Here is a 7,427-nt window from a genome sequence, read left to right as displayed (position 1 = left end):
TGTTGACAGGATCCTGAAATAGCTGTCTTCTGAGAGTTTATGCCAGAGCCTGACAAATACAGAGGCAGATGCTAGCAGCCAGCCATTGGACTGAGCAGAAATCCCCACTGGAGAAGTTAGAGAAAGGACTGAAGGAGTTGAAGGGTTTTGCAACGCATAGGAAGAATAACAATATCAACCAACCAGACCCCACCCCCCACCCCCGAGCTCCCAGGGACTAAATCCCCAACCAAAAAAATACATATGGTGCAACCGATGACACCAGCTGTATATATGGCAGAGGATGGCCTTGTCTGGCATCAATGAGAGTGAAAGCCCTGGGTTCTGTGAAGGCTCAATGCCCCAGAGTAGGGGAATGATAGAATATTGAGGTGACAGTGAGTGGGTTGGTGGGTGGGAGAGACTCTTATAGGGGCATGGGAAGAGATGGAGAGTGGTGAAGTTTTTGGGGGGGAAACCAGGAGGGGGAGATAACATTTGAAATATAAATAAACAAAATAACCAATAAAAAAGAGTAAATAATGGGCAAAAATGGGGCCACTCACTAAATTAAACCAGTTCAAGAAACAGGAGTCAAGCACTGGGAGTCCTGTATGTTTAGTGCCACAAAAAATAAATAAATAAAACAAATAAATAAATAAATAAATGGCTAGTAAGGAGAAAAGAAGGAGAAAGGTCAATGCTTGGGACACCTTGTTTATACAAAGTTTGACTAAAATTATGTGGCTGTCATTAATGTGAGGATTGCTTTATGTATTAACATACCTTAAAGTCTTAGGTGTTAAGCAATATTAGCCATGAGATGATCATCAGAGATATTGCCTGCATCTCCACTCATGAAATGACACAAATACTAGCCAAGTCATTTGTCATTTGATTGAAGAAATTAGGTGAAGCCAGACATGCTGATTTATATATCCATTCTGTGTTGGTGGAGGCAGGAGGATGGTAAGTGTACTATTAGCCTGGATTCTTTCTAGGAAAAAATAAAGGTAGAGAGAAGAGGAGAGTGATTAGCTGAGTTTGAAATGTATACAAAGTAAGCTTATAAACATTTTAAAATAAATGTTTTCAATACAGCTTCTTTCTGTGCAGGCTGTTTGTCATCTGTAGAGTTGAGAGTTCATGAGGGCAGCTTCTCTCATGTCTGGAATGTACCATGTTGCTGCAGTTGTCCAGGTCCTCTTCCATGATTTTCTCTGAGCTGAAGGAATAGGAGTTGTACTCTAGACTTACCATTTGAGCATATGGGTATGGGCACTCTGCAATCATGAATTCACTGAATGTTTCCTGGGTTTGGGTTTCTGTTGTAGGTCCCATCTATTACAAAAGGAAGCTTCTTTGATGAGACTTGAAAGCTACACTCATCTGTGACCAACAAAATGAGAACACAAGTGAATAAGATTTCACAAAGCCCCATTCTCTAGTTGTAGAACTATATGTAACCAATAGCTTCTCAGAGAATGAGAACCTATTATCTGCATGGACAAGCCCCCTTACAGGTTATCTAAACCTAAGTGCTTAGCACTACACACATGTACATAGAAATTAACACTGAGGGGTCTCAGTAGGTTTTATAGATACAAGTTTGTAGTAATAATAATTAAGGAGAAGATTATGAATTAGAAAGGGAGTGGAGGACATATGAAGATTGATGTGGGTAATGGCAAGTAGAAACAATGCAAATATCATTAGTATTCATGAATGTAATTCTTTAAAAAATAAATATTTTGAATTAAAACAAAACAGAGTTAAAAACAAGTAACTCTCCATACTCACTAATCTTGACAACTGACAGCTGAAAAAACAATTTCCTTTTGAGTACTATAAACCATATCTACAGTTTTAGTTTGTTGGTTTCATTCTTAAACTTCAGTGTGCTGGCTAGTCTTATTTCAACTTCACACAAGCTAGAACCCCCTGAAAGGAAGGAACCTAACTGAGAAAATGTCTACATAGGAACCAGCTGTAAAGGATTTTCTCAATTGGTGATTGATGTCCAAGGGCACAGCCCACTTGTGGGTGGTGCCATCCTTGGAATGGTGATCCTGGGTTCTATAAGAAAGCAGGCTGAACAAGCATGGGAAGCAAGCCAGTAAGCAGCACCCTTCATGGCCTCTGCATCAGCTCCTGCCTCCAGATTCCTACCCTATTTGGTTTCCTATCCTGACTTCTTGCATCAATTAACAGCAATGTGGAAGTATAAGGCAAATAAACTCTTTCCTCCCCAACTTGCTTTTTGGTCATAGTAATAGGGACCCTAACTAAGACAGTCAGTATCTTCCTAGTTAAATTAATTCATTTTATAGCCATTATCTAACCTAGAAATTGTCCATGAAGATAGATTACTCACTGTTACTATGACTCAATAGCTAATTCCTTTAAAAAAAAACTGGCTAGCATTCCTGTTTATTGCTGCAATTCATCTGTCGATAGACGTTTGAGCTCTTTCCAGTTTGAGGCTATAAATATGGACTCTTTGAACATTTACAGCCCAAGTCTTCGTATAGAAATGTGTTTTCGTGTCTTTTGGGTATACACCTAGGAGTGAGTTGATTAGATCATAGGAAAATATATTTTCTATGTTGTAGGCAACAGTCAAATTGTTTTCCAAAGTTACCTGCTATTATACTCTGCTCTGGGATCTTTTCAAATTGTAGCTCCTCTGTCTTCACAGATACTGGTCCAGGCATTTTTTATTTTATTTTATTATTACTATTATTATTTTGGTTATAGCAATTCTAATGGGTGTATTTGAGTATCTCTGTATAGGTTTAACTTTAATTACTCTATTACTGAACATCCTTCATATGTTTCATCCTCATTTATAGCTGTTTGTAAAGTCTTTGCACCAATCATTTGTTGTTCTTGATTGTGTTATCCCCCCTTTTTTCCTTTCTCCTTTTAATTCATGTGTGTGTGTGTGTGTGTGTGTGTGTGTGTGTGTGTGTGTGTGTGTGTGTGGTATTTCTATATATGACCATGCACATGTCCTTAACTGGTACCCCTTAGATTGACAAGGGGGAGACAGATTTCCTGGAGGTGAGGCAGAGTTATAGAAGGTTGTAAGCTTCCTTGTGTTTGCTGTGAATTAATCCTTTCACTTCTTAACTGATAAGAAGTGTATTTTGTTTTAAACTGACTTACAAAAACTATGTAATCTTGTTCTAAACCCTGTGTTATATACACTATGAATTTCCTACTGTAATTTATTTGCCTTTGTGATTTCCAAATGTGTTGTAGAGGGGTGAAATGCTGAAGAAAGGATCCTGGTTTACATCTTAGGTTGTTTATTACCCTTCTTACATGAAGGAGATGTCCTCCGAGTTACATCTCATGCCCTCTGGCTCTTAAATATGAGGCATTGCTACAAGAGCAATTGAGGCAGTCAGTCCTGATGACAATTATCACTATATTCCTGAGTGATTCTGATGTTAATAAAGTGGCTGGCTATTATAAAAGGAAGCAATTAGGACAGTGAGTTATGAGGTACAATTGTCATTGCTGCTAAATTTCTTTGATTGCTCTGACACCTTAAGAAGAGAATTTCCTGGAGGAGGCTTTTCTCACCTTTAGGTGTTTTATACTTTCACTGACTCTGAGAACCCCACACCCAAGTTCTTGGTGTGTCTTGATTTTCTTTTTAGGTGCTTTTCTTTTCCTTAACCCTCATCCTACAGCTAATATTTAACATATCTTTGTTAAATCCTGACTCTACTTCATCCCATGAAAGGAGGAGGAGGAGAAGGAAACAAACAAAGAGACAAAGAAAGAAGGAAGCAGCAGAGATGAATTAAAACACACATATTTGTAACCATCCATTTCTATCAATCTGGCTCCTTTTAAAACTGTGATTCTAAGAAGAAGAAGGTGTGGATAACATTCTCCATATGCAGGGTCAACAATAATGCCAATCAGCCCAGCTTCGAGGAACTGACTGAGCCAAGAATATAGTGTTGCATGAAATAACTAAAGAGACTTGTCCATGTCTTAATTCTTACCCAAAATAGACTTTCAACTGATAAGACGCATTGTTTACTCAAGAATACTTTGACGAAAAACATTAAATTCCAGATTAAAAATAACAGGTGTCAGAAAATTTCACTCTTATGGTGGCTCATTTAACTTATACACCCATGGCCTGGAGTCAGATATGTCTCATTTAGTTTGCTTTTGTGGAAACCTAATAACTGAGTTATATGTTTATCAGTGAGTATAGTCAAGTCTGGAAGAGGAGCAAAGAGTTATACATACAAAGCATTAGCTCAAGAAAAATGGAATAAAACATGAGAAAACTTCAAGCCAAATGAAATCAGACTGTAAAGATTTCCTACAAAGCAGACACATTCTTTATTTCTTATATTCTTTGTACAGCACTTGCCAAATTTCCCTTTAATAGCAAGGGTCTATCACTTCAGCCTGGACAGGAACTTTTTTTGTTGATTTAAACACATAACCACACAAAGTGACTCGGTGGTGACCTTCAGTTCCTGTTCAATAGAACTGCCAGTAATACAAGAGCAGAGCATATGGAGCTAGAATCAGGAAGGAACTTGATGCTAAGGAGACACGTGAGACAACAATGGGCATTGATGCTGCCCTTTCTACCCATTTATCTTGGTAATGGGAGACCAAGGTTCACAAGTGAGACACAGGTACAGAGTACATACATTCTCTGGGAAAAATCATACTCTGGCCCTATGACATACGATCATCTTACCCTAACCGTTACTACATGTGTATCTTTAAAGACCATCCTATCATTCAACTCAACTAGTGTCTTCAGCACAGTGTGGCAATATGTCAGACTTGTATAATCTGAGGCCCATTGCTGCACTTCATTTGTCCAGAAGCAATACTATGTTGACATTCCTGACAGTTCATAAAGAAATCAGAAAGTTCACAATTGCTATAGTTGATAGAAATATCTTCTGCAACTCCCTGATCTTCTCACTCATGATCCCTGAGCCTTGCTGCAGGAATGTTTTGGATTTTAGATCAGTTGTTCATAGTTTTTTGAAACTTCCAAAACCACTACATTTTGATCAGTTGAAGTGCTTTATGTAGTGGTTTTGTTTTGTTTTTTGGAAGTTTCAAAAAACTATGAACAACTAAGAATTGCTAAGAGCTGGTGAAATACTCATCCCTTGAAAGAACAAACCAAATGTTTATTCAATATGTTATGGTCAGTCCTGAAATCATACACATAAGTAACATAAACTAAGATGATTGTATTTATGCATTTAGCACAATTAAAGAAAAAGAAGGCACGGATTTGAAAGATAATAAGGGAACACTAGAGAGGGTTTGGAAGGAAGGAGAAATGATATAATAATAATATAAAAATAAAAATTAAACTTAAAAAAGGCAATTATGTGTATGTAAAAAAAAATTCCATATCTAGAGTATTGTTCCAGTAAGAACAAAACACTGTCCTTTCCATAATGGCAGTGATACAATGACATCAACCAATCATGAGACAATTAGTTGCCCTCTCACCCCAGGAAATAATACCATTTTCCATCCCAGTGCTAGTCTCTGAAGCAGATAGCCTGGGTACTCAGCAGGGGCTATGGCTATGAAGATTTTGTCAGTGAAGGCCCATGTTGCAGAGCCCATTTTTAACATTTAACTTTGATACCACAACCACCTAAATCATCAGTCTGTTGGAAAATGATAGGAATCATAATACTCATTTTCAATAAATTATATTCATCAATCCAGATAAAACACCCCCCCAAAAATAAGAAAGATGGCATTCCTGACTCTCACTACATTAAAATTCATACTGAGTCATAATGTTCCCTTTGAAGCCAGATATTCTCTAACAAATACCCAAGTCCCAAGCAAGGAAACTCTCCCTTCACGTTGTTTATCAAGAAAGATAAGGCAACCTTCAAAACAGTATAATCATTACAATTGACCTGAGCTAATACCCAGAATTTGAAAGCAAGATTCAATTGCTGAAGACAACACATACTTCAGACACAGAACTTCAAAACAAGTAGCTGGTACTGACCTGCAAGTACCCCTGGCATCTAGCTCTCCTCGGTTAGAAGGTGTTATATAAGATAACAAGGAAGAAATGCAATCAGTAGTCCTACCAGCTGTCAAGAATGCTAGCCACAACAAGGACCAGCTTGACAAGATGTGCCCAATGGAGCAGCAGTGACACTTACATCTTTTATGTAATCAAGAGTTCTCTGATTGAACTTCAGACCTGATCAATGGGAGGAAATTCATACCTGGCACTTTAAATCTGGCCATCTACTAGAGTTGTAGTAATTATAGACACTAAAGGAAAAGCTGCCATTACTACTTCTTTCCCCCACCCCCACCCCCAAGGAGCACCTCGAGGATTGCAAGAAACAGCGCGTGCACACACACACCAGACAGGAAGAATATGCAACACCACCAGCCACATTCCCCGGCTCGGAGAACATGGTCAAGCGAGACACGACCGAAGTGAAACACGTAAGGGCAACCAGGCGCCTGACTCGTCCACAAGGACCACGCGAACCACTGAGAAAAGTGCGCGCTCGGGTAAGAGCTTGGGCCAGAGAGCCGCACCCCTGCCTTCCATACACCACCGGTATAAGGATGGGGTGGAGAGACGAGGGGCCCGAGGGCAGAACGAGAAGAGCGGCCTCCATTCGCCATGAATGTCTGTCCCTCGCCTGGCGCAGCTTAGGCCCTGGCCTGAAGAGAACTCAGGAGCACCACATCGATCTAAGCCCATTACCACTTCTTAAATCAATGTAATTTCTAACTGAATTCTAAACATTTATTCAAAAGTCACATAAAGTGCCACATCCTGTTATGGAATGTCTTCTTACAATAGATAGGGGTTACTAGAGAGATCCACAACTGGTAAATGTTCTCAGGGAAATTAGTACAGCTACAATACAATACAACCCCACATCTAATGGCACAGGAAACATGGTGGAAGAGAGATGTGGAAAGATTTAAGAGCCATGTTGTTGGGAAGTAGTTCTAATGCTTTGTCTCAATTTGGCTCCCAGAGCCTCACTTACAGACCTCAGCGTCTCTGCACCCAGCTGGCTTTGACTGGTAAATAAAGAATTGCTGTACAACCAATAGCTTGGCAAGGAGATGGGGAGGGACATTTAGATTGCAGTGGGCAAAGGACTGAGAAACAGAAGGAGGAGGAGGAGGAGGAGGAGGAGGAGGAGGAGGAGGAGGAGGGGGAAGGGGGAGGAGAAGGAGGAGGAGGAGGAAGAGGAGGAAGAGGCAGAGATTCACCATAATGGGGAAGCACAAAGATGGAACTTAAAGGCCCACTGGCATGTAAGGATCAGGAAAAGTAGCCCTAGGAGCCACTTACCCAATTGAGTCTGGGGTATCAGAGATGACATATAAATTTTAAAAGATGTTAACTCTGGAATACTTGAGAGGAGTGTTTGCTA

The 7,427-nt window shown here is 39.6% G+C and overlaps 1 non-coding gene across 1 annotated transcript; it reads right to left on the bottom strand.

Annotated features, from left to right (window-relative positions):
* Nucleotides 1-6,704: 6,704 nt before the first annotated feature.
* Mir5099 (microRNA 5099) lies at nt 6,705-6,778 on the bottom strand. Its single transcript, NR_039558.1, has one exon. It is a non-coding gene; the product is annotated as a microRNA 5099 (primary transcript).
* Nucleotides 6,779-7,427: the final 649 nt, after the last annotated feature.

The sequence above is a fragment of the Mus musculus genome, chromosome 12, assembly GCF_000001635.26.
Source record: "Mus musculus strain C57BL/6J chromosome 12, GRCm38.p6 C57BL/6J".
NCBI classification, from domain to species: domain Eukaryota; kingdom Metazoa; phylum Chordata; class Mammalia; order Rodentia; family Muridae; genus Mus; species Mus musculus.
Note: the sequence above shows the minus strand (reverse complement) of the source record. Positions and strands in the feature narration are given on the sequence as shown.